At 39.3% G+C, this 25,588-nt stretch overlaps 1 protein-coding gene across 1 annotated transcript in view; it reads left to right on the top strand.

The window, feature by feature from the left end:
* Positions 1–5,426: 5,426 nt before the first annotated feature.
* Positions 5,427–25,588, top strand: part of tln1 (talin 1) — a 115,060-nt gene continuing 94,898 nt past the window's right edge. The window contains exon 1 of the mRNA XM_030435216.1: positions 5,427–5,601. The gene's annotated coding sequence lies outside the window, so the exon portion shown is untranslated. The remainder of the gene's footprint in view (positions 5,602–25,588) is intronic.

A 25,588-nucleotide genomic window follows, 5' to 3' on the forward strand; every position in this document is an offset into this window, starting at 1 on the left:
TATGTTGAGCATTTGTAAGGCATCAGTGAGCTTATAGGCTAGTGACTAACTGTCAAAAAGGGCTTGAATTTTTTTAGATACCCCTACCGGAGGTAGAACAAAACCTAACAATGTTTTTTCTCTTCGCTAAGGTCTCCCATATATGAAATGGATTCTTAGGTTAAAATATTTTACTGCAAACATTGTTAAATTGATACATATTGTTATACACCCCAAACCTAAAAAAGAACAAAAATATAGCCTGGCCATATGGGAGTTAGGACATATAAACTTATGTAGATTAGTAACACAAGCTCTGACAGCTTTGAAACTTGACATAATTGTGACCAGGAAGTTGCTTTACCTATTAGAAAAAACTGGATGTGAATATTTTAATGTGTGTAATATACAGAGACCTATGAACACTTGCCTAAAATAAGCAGACATACAAAACATTTATGCAGAATATTCTCATTTACTTTGCAGAGCTTGCATAATCTTCATGAATATCTCATAAAGTATACATGCTAATAGGCTATTGACAATGCCCCCAAAAATTCGAGATACCTCTACCGGAGGTAGAACAAAACCTAACAATGATTTTCCTCTTCGCTAAGGTCTCCCATATATGAAATGGGTTCTTAGGTTAAAATATTTTACTCCAAACATTGTTAAATTGATACATATTGATATACACCCCAAACCTAAAAAGCTTTGAAACTTGACGTAATTGTGGTCAGCAAGTTGCTTTACCTATTAGAAAAAACTGGATGTGAATATCTTGATGTGTGTAACATATAGAGACCTATGAACACTTGCCTAAAATAAGCAGACATACAAAACATTTATGCAGAATATTCTCATTTACTTTGTAGTTGCTTGGCCAGCGTGTTACATCACTAAATATATGAGGTGTCCCAAATGAAAGAAAGTTAAACATTGACACATGGTTGTATTGAATCCAGCAATACCAAATACGTAAATACTATGCATAATCATTCATCACTAAATATATAAACTGTCCCAAATAAAAGAATATGTTGCATTGCATAGCGATGTACTGTACTGTACCATGTGACATCACTGGGGGATGGGTCTAGTTAAGGCTTTACAGCTCAGCAATAGCAAACAGAGGAGACAAGGTGACAGGATTGTAGTTTGGCCTTGATCTTTTTAATAAAACTATAACTTAACTTCACACAGTACAATTTAAATTACTGTCTCAAAAACTGTCACAAATGTTCATCAAACAAAACACTCTGAGGAGGAATGAGCCCTCTCCTCATGCTAAACTCCCCAGCTCTTTGGCTGGTGTTCTTCATGGGCTGCTTTTGGTAGCCATCCCTGTCACTCATCCGCATTATCATCAGTGACAAAGTGGGTCATATTTGGGCAGTCTAGGAAAGAGCAAGAGCAAAACTCAGAGCAAGTCAAGCCCACTGAAAGACACTGGCATTTGCTGGTTTCATTGCTTTTTCCATCTTTACAGTACAGGCGGGTGATGTCTCGAACTTCTTTAGGTGCTGGTGCCTTCTGAAACATGACAAGTTCGATGGACCCATCTTGTCTCAGCTTCCATCCTCTGCCAACTGGGTTCCAGAGATGAGGCTTGGCCAGGTGGCTGTTTGGTATAAGGCTCTTGATACATGTTGCTGGAAGGCATATTCTGTTGGGGGTAGATTTGCTGCTGAAGAATCTGTGGTAGATGCTAGTGTGTACCTCAGCTCAACTCACATGTAAGTAAGCAGGTGACCAGAAAAGTAATACCATGAGACAAATATGTTTGGCACATTGAAGGTGCTACGATGTGTTAAAATAATAAAGAAAAAAGAACGAGAACATGCTAACATGCTATTCCTGCTAAAAATGCAGTTTGAATGCTGAAATGCCTATGACTGGAAGTTGCTTTGCAATGCCATACCAACAGTCAGGATTTAACATGCTGATCATGTGGTCCAGTATATGGGCATGGGCTCTACAATTGCATGCTATGGCCACTTGGACCAAATTTAGTCGCCACAATTGGTGGATGGGTTGTGAATTCCATCTGCGCATTAATTGACAGTCATTGGCATCAAGGCGGTGCTGAAACAATCAAGACTGCATTTCAAAACAATCTTGCTCATTGTACAATATCATGCTCAGTTTCTTTGCATCTTTAATTGCTCCAATGGGCAACTTTAATCATCTGCTCAGAACAAGCCATGACTCATTACTAGCCTAATTGAAGGAGACTGTCACCGTTTGGTTACGTTTAGAGAATGTTCCCAGAACCTACATATAACTCTCAGAAACAAATGGATTTTTTTATATTTTGCATATGGATTAATTATTTTAATTTGTTTTTGAACTGCTATTTTTACGCGATCTGTAAACCTTCTCTCTCTTATTAAACTGGTCTCATCGGATGCTTGCTGCTAATATGCAGCATGTGGTACATCATCTCAGTGGAGAAACCCCCAGCTTTGAAGTAATGATGTTCAAAGAACTCTTGATATCCCTGTGTGCTGTATTATTGTCTATCGCCCTCCAAAACCAAATAGAATTTTTTTTAACCTTTTTTTCTAATTGTATTTCTTCCATTGCTCTCAGTTATGATCAGATTTTATTGGTTGGTGATTTGAATATTCATATCAACGACCCAAATAACTCCTTTTCATCTGATTTTTTTAACTACATGTGAATTGTAGCCTGTTCCGAGCTACCGTGAGTCGTCTCAGCAGTCACAAAGCGCACGGATGTTGATTTAAGCCTTCATTTGCTTCAATCAAACAATCATCACAGTATTCACACTATGACCGAACGCGGCTCGTGCGTCTCGTCTCCTGATTCACTTCTCTCCTGGGCACCTTCCATGCCTCCTCCATCTGAGGTCCAGCACGCTACTGCATATAAAAGGAGAGAGTGATTAGTAACTGGGTGCCAGCCATGCCAATCACTCACCTGGCGCTGCTCTCCTGAGCCCTCTCCACCTCTCCTGCAGCCGCCTCGACCACACTCACCTCCACATGAATCTTTTAATCTGAAACAGCATGTATCATGAGCTAGGCCCTGACCCCAAGACCCTGATAAATTACAACATTAGAAAACTAAAAATAAATGTAGAAGAGCAAGTGAATATAGATGGAAAAACTAAAAAAAATGAAGTTGACAGAATACATATGAGAGATTTATTATCTTTAATTTATTATCTGGTAAAGACAGAGAGACCCTCTCACTTCTCTAGTTTAGTTGAATCAAAAAAAGCATAACTTTTGTATTGTCTCTAATGCCATTAACAGCCTAGTAAATTCTGCCCCAGATGCTGTTTCTACTACTACTATCAGCAGCAGACTGCAAGAGGTTTTTTAAATTATTTAGATTTAAAGATTGGAAATATTAAATCCACTATTACTCCTGCGGGTTCACCCTTGACAGCAACTGAGCTCCCACCCTCCACCACACTGTTGGATAAGTTCAAACCCAATAACCCTTAAGGATTTGGTTGACATTGTTTCCATTATTAGTCCCACCAACTGCAAACTTGACATTAATCCTTCCACCCATTCAGAGTGACTTTTGGAGGGATCGCCCTCTAGCTTCTCAACATTGTAAATACATTGCTTTTATCTGGTTTGGTCACAGACTATTTTAAACAGGCCTGTATCTAGCCTCTCCTTTACAAATATGGTTTAGACCAACTCTCCCTGATAACTACTGTTAAACTTTAACTCTACTGATAAACTGCCTTTACTCTCAAAAATCATTGTGGTTGCTGAGGATCTCTTAGAAATATTTCTTGTAAACAATTTATCTGACAAATTCCAATCTGGTTTTATAATGAACCACAATACCGAAACAGCCTTACTTAGAATGACAAATTATATGTTAATGAGCGCAGATTCTGGATGCAGCTGGGTGCAGCTTTTGATATGGTTGATCATGCAATCCGACTAAACACACTGGAGACACTGGATTGGTCTACGTGGTACTGCTCCTAACTGGTTTTCATCCTCCTCATTAGACAGAGTGTTCACGATGAGTATTCTCAATGGACAACTGCACTTCCTCAACTACTCTGATGTAATGTGGGGTCCCAAAGGGCTCAGTCCTTGGTCCAATTAAGTTTGTATTTGTTGCCCCTTGGCCATTTAATCAAAATTAAACTTCTGTGTCATACCTTGGCTATGCTAACGATTCTCAGATATATGTTTCATTTAACCCTGAAAACCACAATAACCTGGAGCCTTTACACTGCTGCCTTGCTGCCATCAAGGACTGGATGTCCTCCAACTTCCTATAGCTGAACACAGACAAGAGAGTGAAGTACTGGTTATTGGACCAAATCATATTTCTAATATTGTCATCCCTCACCTTGGACCACTAACAATAAGCTAGAAACCTGGGCGTGGTTTTCAATCACCATCTCAAACATCATCATTAACAACCTAGTCAGAACTTATTTACAAATCAGAAATATTGCCAAGGTCAAGCCAGTGCTCAGAAACATAGTTGAACAACTCATCTACACCCTCATTTTCACCTGTCTAGATTACTGTAACTCATTATTCAACACAGCAGTTGCCCGCCTACAGTTAGTACAAAATCCAGCAGCCAGACTCCTCACTAACAGTCAGCCCAGAGAACACACCACCCCAGTCCTGGCTGTATTACACTGGTTACCAAATCCATCACAGAATTCAATTCAAAATGTCCAAAATGTCCAATGCTCCAAAACTCCTAAAATCAGAGCACCAAATCCTGCAAACTGTACCATGGTCCAGACTGAAAACAAAGGGTGATCATGCTTTTGTGGTTCTCGCTCCAACACTGTGGAACAAACTCCCACTAAATATCAGAGTGGCTGAGTCAGGCTTCAATTTTAAAAGGTTTTATTTGCATAATGCATTTTAAAGTCTTAATCATTTGTATTTTGTCTTATCTCTGTTCTGATCTCTATATTTCTTGTTTACAGCTCTTTGCATTGGTATCGTATTTTGTGAAGGATGTAATTCTATTGCATTGTATTTGCTTATTTTTCTTTCTGTTATATAGTATTATTTTCCGTGAAGCACCTTGTAACTTGGTTTTGAAATGTGCAATAGAAATAAAGTTGATATTATTATTATCATTATTATTCCAGTTATCTTAATTTCAATCATACTCCATCATTGTAGTAATTCTATAAAGAAATTCCTGTTGCTGTATAGGTGCCCTCGCATGAAATTTCTACCCTTCTCCTACTATCAACTGTTTCGTTGATTTGGCTTTGAATTAATTCATTAAAACCCTTCATCACGCATATACTACTGGAACAAAACATTCATGTTGGATTAACGCTTCAGCTATTAATAAAGTAGTTACCTAAACAGCGGTTGGTAGCAAATACCTGGGGCAGCAGTACACAAGCTTGCACATAACTGCGACACCGCCCCTGCTGCACGGCGACGCAACTAGACAGGGTGGAGTTTAAGCACCACCACTCCTGAGAGCGGATAGGGAGGGGAACTGAGAAAAAAGCTATCTGGCCCTTTCCCCTCGCTTAAAAACTTGCCTTCCACCGGGGAATATTTGAAATACTAGTGACATTTCTGTTTTTTAACGTTCGAGGGGCTGCCGGCGGGAGTGGACACACGCGCTCAGGTCAGACTGAATGTTTCTAACTTTGAAAAGTTTTCACCATTCTAGCAAAAAAGTCTTTGACGTCACCAGAAGCTCGATGTGGAGGCAAGAAAACTAACAGCACGCAGACACAGGCCTGGAGAAACGGCACAAACCGCGTGAACGTCAAAGCCCTCTCCTTAGTTAACACATTCGAAAACGACGTGCTGTAACAAGCGTTCAACAGAAAGCCAAATATGCCTTTCCCCGCACACCCAGCTGAATATCCTGTGGGCTATCACAGTTCCGCTGACAAGCAGCATGCGACGATGTGTTCAAGTTTCCGTTACAGAAATTGGGCGTCTGGTATTTTGGTGAAGCGATGGTCTGTGTTGAAATCCTGTTGCTCTGTCAAAGATCCACATTTTGAAGAAGTGACTGTTGAAACCACGTCTACACTAGTTCCCCCACTGACGTAGCCTGCATCATACGTCCAGCCTCATAACTGTAATTGTACAGGAATGTGGTTGATATGGCCTTCTGTCGCTTCTGCTTACTGTGTAGCCTCGGGTTATGAATTCTTTCACCGCTGTGTGTGACACTGTGGACGAGCATACACGGAGGCATGTTTACTTTCAGTCATAGACTACAAGGCAGGTTGTGTTGGAAAACGTGCCAAAAACCACATTGAGCTGAGTATGACAGAATGAAGTGATTCGGGCCGCAGGCATGGTACCTGCTGGCACATGATACAACTGTGGACATTGTTCCAGAAAACTAACACCAGGATTTTAAATGTTGTTGCTGACACCTTGCATTAGCTTTCACCAGTGCAGTTTAACCGTAGCCTACTGTAAAAAAAAAACTTGATCTAAGGCCTGAGCTGTTTCAACTTTTTGGGCTAAGTTAAATCCTGTCAGAGCAGAGTTACAAGTCAGCACCTTTCTTGGGAAGGTCAAAGTCATGTTTTGACCTGTAAGTCTCTTTGGTTTGTGACTATGAACCGGTGTCCTGGTTCTGTTTTGTTCCAGCCTCCTCCCCACTCACTCATTTTAACCTCTGCAAAATAGCTTAATGATTTGTATCAACAAGTTTCTTTTGTTCTGCTCTTCTATTGTATTCTGTTGGTTTAGTCATTTATTTCTGGTGTGATGCCCTGTCTCAGGGTGTTCATGATTCAACTTGCCTTGTTAGTCAAAATGTTTTGTTTGATATTGTAAATTCCATACTTGATGAAGGTCCATAACTGAAAGACTGTATCTATGATCAACCTAGTGCTGACAGTGTACAGGAATTCAGCACTTTCTTTAAAATGATTTGATATTCCTACACACACATCTTCTGGTTGTGCATTAGACAACACCTAGGTTGGATGGGTTTACCATACAGTACGCTCTATAGCTGTCGCTTGTTCTATGAAGTTATTGTTTTTTCTAACTATGTCTCTGTGATGATTAAGCAGTTATATGCAGTAACATAAGTTAGGACATGATGCAGCCAAGCATATTATAATACACTGATCCAGCTCTTGGTTGCTTGTCAACATGGACAAGATTGGATCTAATGGTTGGAATAGTGGTTATAGTTCACTCCTCTCAGTTCAACTGTGGACTATCACTGAATTCTCGTTGAATGAACCAACAAATGGCAAGAGTTTAAGTGCTAAAATCATTAGTTGACCAACCATAATCGATAGATAAGTTCACACACTTATCAAGAGAATGTTTGATGGTTTTGTGTGTTGAAAACGAATAATCAAAAGATGGTTCATAATGGTTGTTAATTTAATTTTCTGTTGAGCCAATGATTTATTTCTGCACTAATATAGGCCATAGTCATAATGACAATAATGTAATTTTCCCTTTTCTTGGTTTCATGTTAAAACATTGCACAAGAACCAACAAGTCACTCTTTAATTGCTAAGGTTTTTCCTTTTTCTTTTTAAATTCCCATATGTTAAAATAGCCAGTTCTCCAGCATTAAGATCTACTGTTTGCCTCAGAAGAGCATAGACCCCTCTGCATACCCTTTTGTATGTGGAGTCACTAGCTGCACAATGAAAAAAAGAAAAGTAATCTTAAAGCCAATTTCAATTCAAGTTAACCACATGCATATTTGCGAACCCACCACTACTGCTGCTGTAACAAAATGATTTCCCAGTCTGGGATCATTAAAGTAATTCTATCTATTCTATCTATCTATCTATCTATCTATGCTAAACTGTAAGTTAGCCAGCTTGGTTTGTGAAAGTCTTTAGTGCGCTTGCTTCAAATGTACATCCAGGAATGTCATACGTCTGCAGATAACAGATCAGAGAGCTTGTTACATCGGCAAATCTTTATTGTTACACTTCGTTTTACCAGCTCAAGGACCAAAGTGTCACAAAAAGGCTATTAGTGGGGCGGCTTAACAGCATAATTCCAAAGAATCGTGCACTTTGTGATAAAAGCGTGAAATTTGGTACACTTATAGCCAAACACAGCCCAAAAAAATTAGATATCGGGCCATCTCAAATTTTCAATATGGCGGCCGTGGCAGCCATTTTTCAAAATGGCCACCATTGACTACTATTTCCATGTGAATTTTCTTTTGTGTTGATTATAATATGATACTGATCATACAGTTAGCTACATTTATTTACCTCTTTGGAGTTTGTACATGAATGATACAAATACATTTCAAGATGGCTGTTATTTTTCAAGATGGCCACCATGATTGGTTTGAAAATCGTTACTGCTTCAAAGTTGCATGAATTCCTGTGATATGAATGATATTGGGATCAAATCACACATTTTTATGATTAGGAATTCAGGTGGCAACTTTAGTATTTAGCCTATTTGGAAGCTCACAATGCACAATAGACCTAACTGACAATAGAAACTGTCCAAACATGGGGTCAATCGTGGAAGACTCAGTGTTTGAAAGGCCTGCTAAAGTCAGGTGCACCAAGAACAGGAGCTCTAGCCAACAGTGCTTTCTGGCTATCAAAGGCAAACTGACACATCTCTGTCCAAACAAAAGGAACCTAAGGACTAAGCAGATCAGTCAAAGGGTCAAAGGGGGACGCAACAGTGGCAAAATTCTTGCAGAAACTCGATAATAACCTGCCATGCCAAGAAAATGTTTCAAGTCACACCTGGAACTGGGCACACCAAAATTCACAATGGCCTCCACTTTGACCTCAATGGGACAAACCTTTCCATGACCAACCACTTTTCCCAAATATGTTACGGTGGCCTGTCCAAATTCACACTTGGCTAAGTTCAAGGTCAAATTGGCAACAGCTAGCCTGTCGAACACCTCTTCCAGCTGAGCTACATGCCGAGACAAGGAAGAACTGTGAATCACCACATCATCAAGATAGGTTTCACAATCTGCAACTCCCTTCAATACTTTATTTACCAGATGCTGAAACGTAGCTGGTGCATTCCGCATCCCAAAAGGCATGACAGTATACTGACAGAAATCGTCTGGTGTCACAAAAGCAGAGATTTCACGAGCTCTGTCAGTTAGAGGGACCTGCCAGTAACCTTTTAGAAGGGCTAGCTTGGTAACAAAAACTTCAGATCCCACCTTGTCAATACAATCATCCAGTCGGGAAAGAGGGTAACAATCAGGCTTGGTAACAGAATTAACCTTGCGAAGGTCAGTGCAGAAACGGAGTGTATGATCTGACTACTCAACAAGCAGGCATGGGGAGCACCATGCTAGCACTAGGTTCAGCAATACCATGTTGTAGCATATAATCTAATTCCTTACGCAAAGGCTGTCGCTTAACAGGATTCACTCTGTAAGGATGCTGCTTAATAGGAGCAGCATCACCTACATCGATGTTGAAGAACGTTTGTGTGTGTCGGCACATCAGAGAACAGGGCAGGATGCTTATCAATCAACTCAGCGTTGTCAGAACGTTTTGGAGAATCCAAATAAGAAAGATGGACATCCAAGTTAGTCAAAATTTTAAAATTTGGCAACCTACTCAGAGAAATTTCTGGACTAAGAGTAACATCAACATCCACTGGAACAACATCACTGTCTTCCGAAACAACGATAGTGTCTTCACCTACATGAATTGAAGTTTTCAACACAACAACAATTTTCACATCCGAGAGCATGGGCTTGTTCCTCTCGCAGTAAGGTTTCAACAGGTTCACATGGCATAAGCGCGCCTTTCGTTTACGATCTGGTGTCATGGGCTGCTAGGTATCGTAAACTCTTTCCCGTACCAAATGCCAACCAAAGCTCATCCCCTGCCTTTAGAGCTTGAGCTGCTGCCACAGCTAGAACGACAACATCAGTATCAACAGTTTGGATCATAATTTTCTGATGACCATTTTATACTGCATGGGCCACATGTCACAACATATGAGGGTCAGCTTCCTCATGTGTGCATGGAGAAATTGAGGACAGATCAGCAAGGGGTGGCTTGCTGAGGACAGCAGTCCACTATTTGAAACGTGGTATTAGCACGTTAGCACGTTAATTCTTTATGTGGAACAGGGTGTTAATGGGAAAATAATAATAAGGGTTTTTCTAAAATAAGTTTCACTCATCTAGTTTTAAGCCTAAATAAAGCAGACATGGTTCTGCAGTAACTTCCTACTAGGTAGTCTTATATTAAAAGCAATCCACCATTTGAAACGTGGTATTAGTACATTAGCACGTTAAAGCGAAACTCTCGCCAAAAAGCAACCAAGGCTTTATTTGGGATTGAATATGAGTCAAACCTTCGCGTGAAAGCATAATTACGACGAAAGAGGCACTTTTAAGATTTACCATAGTTTCGGTTTTGGGCACGTTCATTTTGAACGGGAGTGCTAGCGGCAGGATACGCTAGCATCAAAATCGCTATTTTTAGAACACTAAGAAGGCTCGACACAACATGAAACTTTGCTCGTAGCATCACCAGGGTTTCTACTCATGAACAAGAGCATTGAGAACATTGTTTGTGTACACAGAGTTTATGAAAAAGAAGGTTTTTGAACTACTCACGTTAGCTGCTGCATGTCCTGCGCGTCGCCGTCATGGCAGACAAAAAGTGTCGATCCCCGAGTGCGACCTGACAGGCAGGAAAGTAATGGTGAACCGCTCCTCAAGCAAACCCTGGTGATGCTACGAGCAAAGTTTCATGTTGTGTCGAGCCTTCTTAGTGTTCTAAAAATAGCGATTTTGATGCTAGCGTATCCTGCCCTAGCACTCCCGTTCAAAATTAACGTGCCCAAAACCGAAACTACGGTAAATCTTAAAAGTGCCTCTTTCGTCGTAATTATGCTTTCACACGAAGGTTGGACTCATATTCAATCCCAAATAAAGCCTCGGTTGCTTTTGGTGAGAGTTTCGCTTTAACTATTTATGTGGGTGTCAATGGGGGAAAAATATGGGTTTTTCTTAAATAAGTTTTATTTATCTTGTTGTGAGCTAATTGTGATAACAAAACAAGTTTTAAAATAAGTTTTATTTATCTAGTTGTAAGCCTACCCAGAGCCGAGTGTATGACAAATATGAACTCGAGGCATGTTGCAATTGTCAAGTCATATCTGATCATTCCAATGAATTGAAGGACTTGAAGGTAACATCAACATGTCACTATTTTTGAGACTTGAGGTATTTTACTGAGGTATTTGTGAAGTTTAAGGAAAAAGACTGAAATTAAACTAAATTCTCTTTAGATAATTTTAACTAGCACCACTTACATTTTGTGTGATATCTGCACGTAAATGGTGGCCATCTTGAATTGTGAGGACAAAGGAAGATTCTGGGCTTATTACACATTGCAGATTTTATTTCTGCATGATAAAATGTATAATTATTTATGGAGATCGACCATTTGATATGCAATATACAAAACTTTATTACAATTACAATGTTCATGCTGATCTTGGCAATTATCTTGAATTTTTATTGATTTATATGTATTCTTCATGTATAAACTTCCTTAAGCTAGGTATGGTAAATAAATGTAACTAACAAGATCATCAACATCATATTTTATACCATGCAAATAAGAAAATTGATCTAAATACTGTTGTCAGTGGCGGCCATTTTTAAAATGGTCACCACGGCCGCCATGTTGAAAATTCACGATGGCCCGATATCCAATTTTTTTCAGACTGCCTTAACTGTACCAAATTTCATGCTTTTATCACAAAGTGCACGATTTGTCAGCTAAGCCGCCCCACTATATATGGAGAGGCTATAAGGAGAAGCTAAATGACCAAGCAAATCAAATAGCTAATGGGAGTAGGAAAAATCTGTATTCTTAATTCAATTTGTGAATCCAGCTATTTATTTGTCTTTTAAAATTGCATTTTCAATAGATTTTTAAATTCCATCATTTATTTATGAATTAATTGAAGTATTTTTAAAGGATGTACTTATTGACTGTTAAATGTTGTCTTTAATTTGAAGTATTTATTGGTGGATATTTTAATTTGCTTCTATTTATAACTCCTTGTTTTCTTTCCAATTTAAATATCATATGATGAATAACTTTGTAATTTAGTCTATTTATAAATAGATTAATACATTAATTTGTAAATTAATTTACAGATTTATTTATACATTTAATTTATTCCTGTCAATCCCTGTCAATCTAAATTAATTTGTAAATGGATTTATTAATGCCTATTTTTATTGTACAGTTAGTTAAATGCTTTATTATTATTTCCGTAACTCTTCTGGTCCTCAGTTTTGTACAGTTTTCAGCTGTACAAATTTGTGGAAGAATTTAGGTTTGAACTTTCCGCCGGCGTATGGCTAGCCTGGCAGCCAACTGAGCCTAAGTTGAACCACCATCAGCCTTAAGTTTCAGCATTTTTCACCCTAGTTTTAAGATGTTTTTCTGTCGGGTGGGTTAGTTTAAAACATTTTTCTGATGGTTGGAAGGTCACCAGTGACTACCATTGTGACATTCAAGGGTAATGTAAAGGAGGAAAATAAAGGCCAAAAATATTGTTTGTCCAACTGGCTATTAAACTACATTGGGGGCCCTTTCTTGAAACATGGTCAGCCTCCCCAAGAAAAGTGTCAGGGGTGGCAGAACAGCTTTTCTGTGGGAGACCCTGTCAGGGTTTATGAAGATTTAACAGAAAATAATGAGATGGCTAAGATAGCTACCTTCAGTTGAAATAATAACTGTTGCCAGCAGATAAAATTCTGCGTAGCCACGTCAGTTGAAAGTCTTTTTTTGCTAACTCCCAGTGGTTTGATTTCTCACCTTGCTACAGTAGCCTTTTTCAAACAGAGACGCAACATTATCCCCGCAGTGGTGGTTCGCCAATTCTCTGCCGTTAGCCGTTCACACAGAGCTAAGCATCTCCGGCCTAAAGACGAACTAGTGTGTAATTCACAAAGTAAGCTGGTGCTGTGGCCCCTAAAGAGGCGTGACAGTACGCGAGTACGCGTCACGATGATGACGTCGGTGTGTTTTCAAGGTGTTTCTCCGGTGTCCTCCTGTCAATCCAAACTTGCTGACGGTTTATAATCTTATGGATGCTGTCATAATGTGTTGTAGTTGAGATCCGGACCCACCAAACATCCCAACACCTAAATAAGATAATTACATAATCACCATCATTAAACAGGACACTGTCTGACTCTGTCTCTCGCAGGGAGGGAGGCTGTTTTCTGGGGGAAAGTTCACTGAAGTCTTGGTTGGGGTGGCTGACTGTTGCAGGCATTTTTTTCTGCACAAACACTTGCTGAGTTAAAGTTTTTTGCCGGTGACAGATGCCGTTTTTCGGGCGGAAATGTGAGGAAGAGTCGGTAGGACAGGCGGGACAGACGCTTCGCCACGTAAAACTGCGGTATTATTTTGCTCATATAAGTCGGCAAATACAGTTACAGTTATTATGTTACTGTTGTTTTGTCATGTAATGTTGCTTTGTGGGACATTTCTCTTGGTTGAGTGAAAGGCCTGTGTAGTTATCAGATGTGTGAATGGGGCTACTGATGTAGAAGTGTACTCCAAGGTATGTCAGCTAACTGTGAATGTTCATATACTTGAAGGTATTGAGTTGTAATTACATTTGGTGTTTCATGGGGCACCTTTGATTTAGAGCTGGTAAATCTGCCAGCTGATGATTGTTAACAGATGTATCTTAATAAGCATTAGTATCAGCCAGTGAAGAACTAGCTTTATATTTACAGAAATGGCAAAAATGTGTTCATTATGATTAAATAACACTCAAACTGGTAATGGTCACTTCTTGGTGCATGAAGAAGTTCAAATTGATGCACATAATACATGCACTGTTTCAGTTCAAACTAAGTATAACACATCAGGGCCTGTGTCCTCATAGCATTGTTTTTGGGGGGGTGGTAGGAAAGCACTGGCAGTGTGCTGGGAAGCACTGGCATGGAGCGTTTAGATGCTGAGAGAAAAAACGCTGCACTTGCGTCTTGTCTCTATGACGACAATTTCTTGACAACCACAGCTGTATGATCAACAGTTTGTATTCTATTTGACATCAGTTCATTACATAATCCATAGGAGACAAAAACTACAGTGAATATTAACCAAGGCAAGGAAAAGTAAAAGAGCAACGGTGATGCCACCAATGCCTTTTGAAGAAGTTGAGAGATTTAAATTCGAAGCCCTTGGCTTGGCTGCACCAAAAAGGCCAAGTGCTTGGAAATAAGATTCTAGGTGCTTGCCTTTTCTCTGGGCGACGGCCTGCTGCCGCAGATGCTCGCTCCTCATCAGGAACTACTGGAAAAAGCCCTCTGTATCCTCGTTTTCAATCTACCCAAATTCTTCTATGTGACCCTCCTCCACCATGACCTCCACTTGGCCCCCTTACAGCCGCATCCAGTTCAAGACGATGGTGCTGGCCCAAGCCGATCCTCAGATGAGGGCTTGACAATTGTTTCTATTTTTTCTTTTTGACTCATGGATGATGATATGTCGTGGTTTCTTCCTTGTGACAGATGTACTTATAGTACGTCGCTTTGAACAAAAGCGTCTGCTTAATTATCTAAATGTAAAAACAAGATGTGGACTTACTCTACAACATGTCTTAAATGTCTGGTAGCCCCTTGGACAGACTGCTGGGAGAATGAACGTGAATACTCACAAGAGGATGAAACCTTTTTACCTTACTGAAATAAGTGGCCCTTTCTGTTAGGAGGTATCAGAATTAGAATCAGAATCAGAAAAACTTTATTGTCCCCTGCAAAAAGCAGTGGAAATTCGTCTTTGACGTGTTCACAGATGTGCAGTTAACATAAAAACAGCAACACAATAAATAAACCAAAATAATTACATTATTAGAATTAGAATTAAAACCATAAAAAATGTGTAAAATGTAACTAATAATACATTGTCTCATCAACAAACAGATTTGTATATGTTTAATAGTTATTTAGTCAGGATATGTATCTTCAAATGTGGACTTTTCTTGTAACTGAAAACAGCCATAATATATTGGGTTTGAGGTGAATCTACAGAGAATGTAAGGTGCTGTGTATCCTCCTGTTTATTCAGCCTATAGAGTAAAAGCCACGTCTGATAAGTGTGTTGTGTCATTGCCCACTCTCACACCAGTTAAGGAAACCTGCTTTTCATTCCAGCGTGCTGCAGAGATCAGACTGTAGTGTTTTCACTGAGCCATATTTGGTCAAGACAACATGTGCTGCCACTCCTCAAGCAAAAGAAATTGTTTGTTTTAGACTTGAGCCAATTCCCAAGCCTGTATCAAATGCCTGGGGAGTTCAGTCAGACCACTGAAAAATCTCCAGAGATGAATGCAGCTAGTTTAAAGGAGCTTCCATTAATGATCTTATGAAGCTGTGTTTTTTGAGAAATTGTATACATTTTAGGAGAATTCTGTGTTTTTTATGTTTTGATCTAATTATTTTACTTCCAACAGGACGCCCTGCTAATTTCCAAGCTACAATATTTTGGTCAAGTTGTGACATGATACGTGCTAGATCATGAATATAGTCATGACATTGTTTCCCCTACATACAAATAGCAGCCGCTGTGCGCCGCTGTTAAAATCTAACAACTGGATCTGAGAGAGGAGAGGAGGGAGAGAGGAGAGAGGAGAGGAGGAGAGCCTGCATTTTATCTCTGATGTTACATCATTTTGCCCTACAGTTGCTTAATATCTCGGTCAGTTAACACACCTGCGAGTGATAGCAAGTTAAACAAAGGAACAGAGATGAGGAGGCTCCGTCTCATAACTTTAGTGACTAAAGTTCACTTTTTTCTCGCTACCGATGCTTCATATCCTGACAAATTCACACACACACAAACACACACACACACACGCTAACTAAAGCATTCAGCAAATAAATGACACTTGAACTCTTGAAGCAAGCAATGCTGAACACAGAGTCAGGGTCATTCCCGCAGAATAATGTCGCTTCATTCGAGCATGGCACAGTAACGTTACATCAAATGCAGTCAATTGTTGGGAAAATGTGAGCGAACACTACTCTGTGAAATAAACAACATTTACTCGGTTCGATGTAAACGGTCACCCAGTGGATGTGAATGGTCACCCAGGGGGGCTGGCATCAATCCCAGGGGAATTCCTGGAAAAAATATGATTTGCTTCCCAGTGTATCGCTTGAACACAAACTAGCACTGCATGATATTCATGAATGTTTAGCACAGCTGTGAACACAATCGAGTTACTGTTTTGATTACTTGCAAATTGACAGAAAATATATACTCGACTAAAGTTAGAGTCGATCAGAAAGTTTTTGGGCTAATCATCGATTACGATTGCTTGAAGCAGTATTGGCCCATACTGATCAAAATGTATTATCATAGGGTTATAATTGCCAGCTTGTAGTAGCAAAATAGAAACACCAAATGTTGATGAAATAATTATATCTATATAAACTTGGTATGCTTATCCTGCACACGTATAGCCACCCTCTTGCTTCCTTCAGCTTCTCCCTCGCCCCTCAAAAGCAAAATGTCACTAGAGGAAACACTGTGGAATTGAGTTAGGGTACAGGTGGAACAGGCACTGCAGCATTATCATGAAAAAAAAAATATTATCAGTGTCCTTATTCAAACTGAGATGAACTTTTTTTCATGCACGGAATGTGGCACAGTGTCACACATACAATTTTACAAGGTGAAGGTTTATTGTCATTTTTGAAAAACCAAGGGTTTAAAAATAGAAAGGTAAAGTTATGTTCGAGTCATCTGAAAACTGCACACAGCACAAATGTAACCCTTTGCCTTTAACATCCTTCACATATAGTATTGTAAACTTGTAAACTGCCCTTTCAAAACCCTTGACCTGACCTCATAAAAGTGGAAAATAAAATGATCAATAGAGTTAATAAAATGTATACTTTATGAAGTTACCTTTTAAATTTTGCTCATCAAACTGGTACTTTGAGTATAAATACAATAGAAAAGATCAAGATATACGAATATGTGCTGCAGCTGCCCTCTCCTGCCACGCAACGGCTCCTGTAGTGGTGGCTTTTATATCCTTATTACATTTTTAGTTTTTACTATTTGAGTTTGCTGTGGAGGCTCAGTGTTGAAGCTACACAGTAGCAGACTGAGTTAACAATGTAAAGTCAGCAGTTATAAGTTTGTTTCAATAACATATTGAATACTGTATGGCAAATATGAGGACACGTGACATATTTTCAGTGAAATAAGACAGAAAACCAAATCATTTTCATATTAATTTACATTTTTCAAAACAATAGGCAGTGCAGAGGGATACCAGTTAATTGTTGTTGGTTGTTTGCCAATTTCACTGACTATTACTATTTTGCACTCTACAGTGTTATGTAAAATGTCACTGAAAGAAGCGTTCATAAACTTTATTTTAAATTATTTATGAGATATCTGTTTGAATATGAGCTTGATATTAACCACTGATCATCCTTTTGAAGTTGAACATTGATGAATGGGATGTCACCTGATGAAGATGATGATGATGGTTTACAGGTACATGTGATGAATTAGTGATCAGGCGCCATAAATAGCCACATCTGTGCAAAGGGAAAACTTTGCTGATGCAACACAAATAACTCCTTTTTTTTAATTTGCTGTTCTTCTCGTTGACAGATCTAATGAGTGGTTGAGCAGGCAAAGGTATCCTTATGCAAATATGTTTAGAAGTGTATCTACATCCATTTATTCATAATTCTGGGAGTAGAAATTTAGCTTGTGAACATGCATCTGTTTCCACAGTGTTTGAGGTTAATAACATTGAATCAGGCATACACACATTTCTAAAAGTCTGACAAAAAGAAGTTATAATATGTTGTGTTTAGATGATGTCTTACTTGGCTAGTAAGCTATCCCTCCCTCCTATCTAATTGGCCATGTTTGTAGCTTAGCTAATCTCTAACTATGTTTTTGGGTCAGTGACATAGATTCAATGAGAGCAGGTTACAGTTCTCTGGGTTGGTTCAACTAGAACACTAGCTAACTCTAGCTAGCTAATGTAACATGTGCCGCAGAACATTACAATAACCCTTTCCCCAGAGCCTGACGGAATATCACAGCCATCATACTTCTAAGATAAAATGTTTGAGCAATGACCTCCATACTCCATAGTTGGATTTACTCCTGACTCAGTAAAGGCATTTTGAATTAGATCTATTGTTGGAAAGAAATGCATTTTTTTCAGATTGGTAATCTGAATGTATTCCTTTTGATAGTAGTAGTAGTAATAATAATAATAATAATAATAATAATAATAATAATAATAATAATAATAATAATAATAATAATAATATTATTATTATTATTATTATTATTATTATTATTATTATTATTATTATTATTATGTTTTTTAATTGGTTGTCTGTTTGTGACTTTTAACTTCTAGGTACCACTTGCCCTACAAAAAATCTACTTGTCCTAGTCAAGCAGACAAGCCTTCAAGTTAACTGTCCTTCAGTCGCTATGTTTAAACAAATTTAAATGGAAACAGGAAATGGCATACATACAGCATATTCCAAACAGCCTTGTTCTTAGTTGACTTACTTGGAGTTGAAAGCCATCTCAAATTGTAGATGAGATGTTATCTTCCCTCCACAACAGTATTTCTCCGTCTTCACATTCCTGTGTTTAGCTCGGAATTGGCTAAATTTAGTTCTTTATGCTGGCTGCCACTGACAAGAGGCTGTATAAAGCCTCTCTTCTTTCTTCTATCTCTCTTTCTCTCTGTCTCTATGTTCTGATGCTGGGATTCCAAAGGAATTCAGATTTGAATTCCTCTGCAGGGCTGTTGGCAGCAAAGCTATACAGACTGGGCTTCATGTTGCCATGCTAAATGTTTACCAGTTCCTAATTTAGAGGATGTGGACAGGAAAAGTAGCAATAACAAAAACGACCTCCATTATCTTAATGTACAGTATTTCCATCTGAAATGTAGTGAGAAAAAATATAAAGTCATGCAAAATTCAAACAAGTAAATTAAATGAAGTTCAAAGCTGTTCTTAAAGTCTTGACTGATTTGTATACTTTCCATATGTAAGTTTTACAGATTTGAGACCAGTAATGAAATTAGGGATGTAACGGTATGAAAATGTCATACTGCGGTGATATTGACCAAAATGATCGCAGTTATCGTTATACCGCGGTATTTTTAAAATGTCTTCAAAATGTTGCAAAACACTGATACAATGATAAATTGAAATCATTTCACCAAGATTTTTTTTTAAATAGATGTGTGTGTGTGTCAAATCCTCCTCACTGCAGCTCTGCATCAATATTTGGGGAATTATTAGGTCGACTTTAAAAAGTTAAATCTACTATTAATAAGCGGTTCAGATAACGTGCCAAATCACGGATCAACTTTGTTCAGTTATACCACTATCTGGTCAGTTTACATTAGTGACAGCAGCAAATTTGACAGAGAAAATCCGACATACACATACATCATGCACCCGAGTTTAAGGTTAGCTTACCTTGCATTTGCTGGTTGAGGGTGATGGTCGCACAAATGAGTAAGTAAACCCTAATTAAAACTTAAATGATTACCTTCACCGTCAGGAATTTTACCGCGGTTTACCGTGACACCGGTAACCGTTACACCCTTAAATGAAATACTGGGGCTGAAGCAGAAGGTAGGTGATGTAGTATATCTAGTATATGTATATGTCATCTGATCTTTAGATATAGCTGTGTTATTGAGAAAAAGAACAAAGAGCAACTCAGACAAGTCCAACTGATCATTTTTTATTGTATATACTATTTGTAATCCCGCAAAGGGAAATTCTTTTTTCCACTCACATGCAGTGTAGAGGAGATGAGTGAAGGGGCTGCTAGACATGCTAAGGCGCCCAGCAAGCCGTGTCAGGGGTTGGTGCCTTGCTCAAGGGCACCTCGGCAATGCCCAGGATGTGAACTAGCATTCTCCAACTACTAGTACACATCATACTTTTTTGGTCCAAGTGGGACTTGAGCCAGCGACCTTCAAGTCCCCATGCCAAGTCCCTATGGATTGAGCTATTGCCGCCCCATCAGTACAGACCAAACTAACTCAAATTCAAGGAATGCCTTGAGGGAATTTATTTCTGCACAAATGTTCATTTGTACTTAATGAGGAAGGGATTAGACTTTGGTGGTCAAAGTCACTGAGACATCATGGCTTCATCATGGCATCAGGGGCCTTACAAAGTATTACCACCGTTGCTAAGCACAGGAGGAGAGTTGAAGCCGATACAGTTCTCCCGTCTGAGGAGAGGCTGTCTTGTGATGTGAGAGTGTCAGCGCTTCTAAAGACTCTTTTTAGACAGGTTCTTTATATGACAAATTAGATTATTTATTTTTCAAAGTTTTATCATCATTTTTATAGCATCTTAAAATACAGACAGGGTTGCTGGACACACGTGCTTAAGACATTAATTGTATAGGGCCTACATGTGCACAATGCAGCTGAAGTTTTTCATAAATTAAAAAAGGGACATCGTTGCTATATTTTAATGTCTTTGGATACCATGGTGAGGGGTTAGCAATGTGTAAATCTGATTTTGTGCCAGTGTCTCTTTAGTGTTGGTGAAAGGCAAGTGGCTGTGGCGCTCATTAGTTCACCACTGAAATCTAATTTCCACTGTCGCTCTGACAGCAACTTCTAACTCTCTCACCCAGCAGAGTCACCCTCAATATATATCCCTGGGTTAAGCAAGTTTTTGCTGGGGCACCCATTAGCTCAGTTGGTAGAGCAGGCGTCCCATGTGCAGAGGTCTGGTCCTTAATGCAGTGGCCCGGGGTCCGAGTCCGACCTCTGGCCCTTTGCTGCGTGTCACCCCCCCATTTCTCTCTTCACGTTTCCTGTCATCTCTAAGCTGTCCTATCAATAAAACCATAAAGGGCAAAAAAAAAAAAAAAAAACCTCCTGGTTTATGCACCCCATGTCAGTAACCTAGCTGTATTCAGCCTCAGGAGCATAAAACAAAGCTACCTGGTGAGCTCTACTGAGGAAGCTGAGCTAAGAAAAGGCAAATAAAAACGGTATGGTGTAAAGAAACACGATTCAGTATGGTATAGATGCTGTAAATGTTACTTTTGGTTCTACTTCAGTACCAGTGTTGCCAGGTCTGTGTGACAAAACAAGCCAGTTGGCAAATGAGATCCTGCCTAATGGCTAATAAAACCAGCCCAATACCAGAACTCAATAGCCCAATACCAGAACTCAGAAAATATGGCCTTTTCCAAAACAAAATGTGCAAGTCAATTGGCTATGTATCTATTGTTAGCATTTTTGTTTACCTTATTTGAATTGTCTGGGGTAATACTCGATTCTGATTGTCTGGAGGGTGTCCATTAACCCCTGATATATGGACACCTACTAAGTAGTTCCAGTCAAATTGTCTGTTCACCATTCTAAATTAATGCGCTAGCTGGTGTATCAGCCTGTTTCTAAAATGAGTAACCATAGCAACGGGAACGCTGTTCAACTCTCTACTTCAGACTGTGTCCACAGTAACGTTACACACGGCCAACCATTTGTTCGTGAAAATCTTGATATTGATTTGGGGACGATGACATGACTGGTTAGCTAGCTAGTCTTGTTGTTAACATACTGTCAAATCTATTTACAGTTTGTCAACCGTACGCAATGTTAGTCATATCTAAGGTCTGTCCTGTTTACTGGAGTAGTGAACAACATTTCCGTTGCATAAAAACCTTACGGGAGGGTAATGATTGTTCCAGGTATTAGTCAAACCCTCAGGTGTTACCAGGGATGGCTTGTGAAAAACTTCATATCTTGATTGTAAAACGCATGAAAATATAAATTAATGGTCTTAATTTCTTTTCTTTGGCAAGTGACCATGGTATAAGCGGCATAATGCCCTTCGAGGTGTCCATAATCAGGAGTTAATGGACTGGTTCTAAGGCCTCCTCGTCATCCATTAATTCCTGATTATGGACACCTCGTCGGGCATTATTCCTTACTTAATTCACAATTTATTAATGATATATACAGAGATAATATATACAACAAATATCATTACTCCTGGTGTATTTCTTTCAGGTGTTGCTAGCTAGGTAGCTGGTTGTTAGTGTGTGTGTGTGTGTGTGTGTGTGTGTGAGAACCCTGTGCAGCACAGGTTTTATTGACTGGAAAATATATATTGTAACAATTTCTTAAGGAACCCTGCTTAGGATGTAATTTTAAAAGGTGTAAATGCCTATAACTACTAGTATATGTTATAAGAACAAATGGTACATTTTCATTGTCTTCATATTCAAAGCTTTTGTTACACTTCTTTGATAGGTCACCATTGTACTGTTAATGATGTGACTGTTCAAGTGATGGGTGATCTACCGGCTTCTGTTTATAGTGCTAAGATAGGGAAATTGATGCAGTTGCTTTTTGTTCCAAGTAGAACTTGAACCGACAATTATTTTGATTATCAATTAAGTCTGCTGCATAAGAGCAATGTGAGAAACACAAGAGTTAATGATAAACACAATTCTAAACATAACTGTGTTCTCCCACTGTAGTTGTGATCCATTTATTACATTACAGCTGCTAAAGGATCTGATTGGTCAGCAATTATGCCTAAGTAGTGGCGTTAGCTGTGGCTGTAGGCATTATGTTTTCAGGTTGTCTGCCCGTCCTTCAACCCGTCCTTCCATCCGTCCATCTGTCCCTCCCATTCTCGTGAAGGGGATATCACAGGAATGCCTTGAGGGAATTTATTTCTGCACAAATGTTCATTTGTACTTAATGAGGAAGGGATTAGACTTTGGTGGTCAACGTCACTGAGACATCATGACTTCATCATGGCATCAGGGGCCTTAAGGGGATTTTATCAAATTTGACGCAAATGTCCACTTGGATGCACTGTTTTTGGTGGTCAACGGTTACTGTAATGTACAAAACACATTTTTGGTCATTATTCAACATCAATATGGTAATTATCCTATTAGCATTAAAATATCAGCACATGTATCTACTGACTGTTTAAAGTCCTATGGATGATGTTACATGTTGTCATTAAGGTTCTGTCCCATCATGCGTTGTGGAAAGCTCTAAATTACATAACACTAGTGCAGTACCCGTAAGAAAAGTGTATTCCTATAAAAAAAAGTGGGAGGTTAAGCAGCTTTTTCATGGATGGCCAAATGAGGCTGTGTTTGAAGGAGGGACACCAGGGATATTTAGGTTTGTTGTGAAATCCGATATTCCAGGGTATAATTGGCTGTTTTTGACTATTTTTGATTTTGCCATTATATTTCATCTTAAAAGCTATTTACTTGGTGTCATTATTTTCAGCACAACCTCACATGTGTGACTGTACAGTTCTTTTTTCATTTTGACATACTGTATTAACACAATGGACCTAAAATAAAAAAAAAAAAACATGAAATCCTAGTAGAAAAAGTTAGATTTTTTTACTGTGAAAACCACAAATATGTTTAACAAACCATTTTTTTCTTTTACTTATAATGCAAATATAAATTGTTGTTTGCTAAATTTGTGCATACATTTAAAAAATGTACAAAGTTATATGTAACTATTTACATTTAAATGCAGGCAATGCTCAGGTCTGCCTGAGCTCCTTCCAGCTGAATGAAGAGCTGCACTGCCTGCTCCACATTCAGCTTCTCCTCATTATTCTGACTCATTAAACAAAAAACCAACTCCACTACACACTAAACACACTACACCAAACACTACATAACACACTAACTACACACTCCAAACACGCTAAATGTCACAAATCTCTCAACTCTCAATATCGCTGTCTACACACTGACCGTCGTTGCCTGTCAATCATCCGCCTAGGTCCCTCCCACAACTTCCTGTTCCTCAACAACCAAACTTGCTGCTTGGACACTTTCGTGACAAAAGCCCGTTTTTACCGTTTCTTCCTGCACCAGACACAAAGCAAACGTGACGGCAATGTTCGCGAAAAAGCCTGGCGGACAATATTTACCCTAAGTCCGGTTTTGGACGTGCCGATGCGTCCGGTCCGTCGACTCGGGAGGTGGGCCGTGTAGCTAGTGGCTAGCTACACATGAACATCCACAGATTCCGATTCCACTTTGTTGTCCGCGCGTCTCCGGATCTCCTCAGACCCGAACAGACTCGGTCCAGACTCGTTTAATCTCATTAATCCACAACAGTCAGTTTAGATGCACAGAACGGGACAGAACCGCCGGCAAAATCCCGGTCCAGCTCGTGCCGCTGCAGGTATAAATCCGCTTGATTCTTCAGGTATGTCGTGGGCTTGAGCTCTGCAGTGATTGGCTGTGGTGCGCACGTGGCCACGGTGTGCAGTGATTGGCTCTAGTGCGCACGTGACTGTGGTGGCTCCGGTGGACAATGCTCGCCGGAATTTGTAAAGCATTTATGAAATAATTTATTCACGGTATCATTGCAGTCCAAACAAATGCTTAGATGCACACCACTGAACCACGCAGCAGCCATGTTGAAAGTCTCGGGTCAGTGTGATCCTGATCCGCAGAGATATTTGACGAACAGACACACACACACACACACACACACACACACACTCACACACACAGACAGACAGACAGATTCCTTGTATTTACAGATAGATAATTGCCGTTATTTAGTAGCTTACCCTGTGGGGCTCTAACTTGTGAGGAAGGATGCTGTTTTCCGTGGGGGAAGTTCACTGAAGAGCTCTAGTCCTGCAGCAGCTAAAATACAGATGGGCTGCTGCCTTGACATTGAAAGTACATTGAATATTCCAAACATCAATGCAGAGGATTTTTAGCTCAAAAGACAACATGGATTCCACTGGTGGAAGGATTCAGAGTGGGGATCTTAGTGTTTTTGTTTTAGACCAGTAAGCCACAGAGGCAAGCCCATCAGGTTGTTTTGACAGCATCACAACAGGGTAAACACAGCTGCAGCTAATACTGTTAACATATGGCTCAATTTGATTTAGGTGTTCCAAGTAATGAGCACTATGAGGACTAATGTCAATACTTTGTTACTGTCAAATTTATTTTTAGGAACTGCACTCTGGGTGCAGTTGTGACACATCTGTGAAGAGAGTTCCTTCCAAATGTTATTCTGGTCAGCCCTATTTGAGAGAACTATATGGTAGTGAAATGAACATTCAGTTCACAGACAACTTACAGTTCTGGCAAACCTTTTTGCGGTCAGCATTCCAACTGAACTCTCCCTCAAAACCTGCAATATCTGTGACACTGTGTTGTGTGATAAAACTGAAACATGTATACAAGCATATATTTAAAATCTATTAAGTTTAGGTTAAACATTGTCTTTGTACTAAGTATTGATTATATTTCAATAAAATTTTTATTGGTCCAATCTCTGTTGGAATCAGAAGAACTGCCTAACAAAGGTTAATTTACTTGTTGATCATTGTGCTGTGTGTGCAGTGACAGTGTGTCTGTATAGTTTTTTTCACATTGTGCTGCAGCAGTGCAGGCAGCAGGGCTGGTTAAGGCCAAGATCACACAGGATGTCTGAGTGCAGCTGGGAAAAAGCAGTGAGGCTCATTGGTTGCAAGATCTGTATTTTCTCTGCAGCACTGTGAACTCGTGGACTCCACCACAGCTTGCTTAACTTCTGCTTACCATACT

The sequence above is a fragment of the Sparus aurata genome, chromosome 12 (genome assembly GCF_900880675.1).
Source record: "Sparus aurata chromosome 12, fSpaAur1.1, whole genome shotgun sequence".
NCBI lineage: Eukaryota > Metazoa > Chordata > Actinopteri > Spariformes > Sparidae > Sparus > Sparus aurata.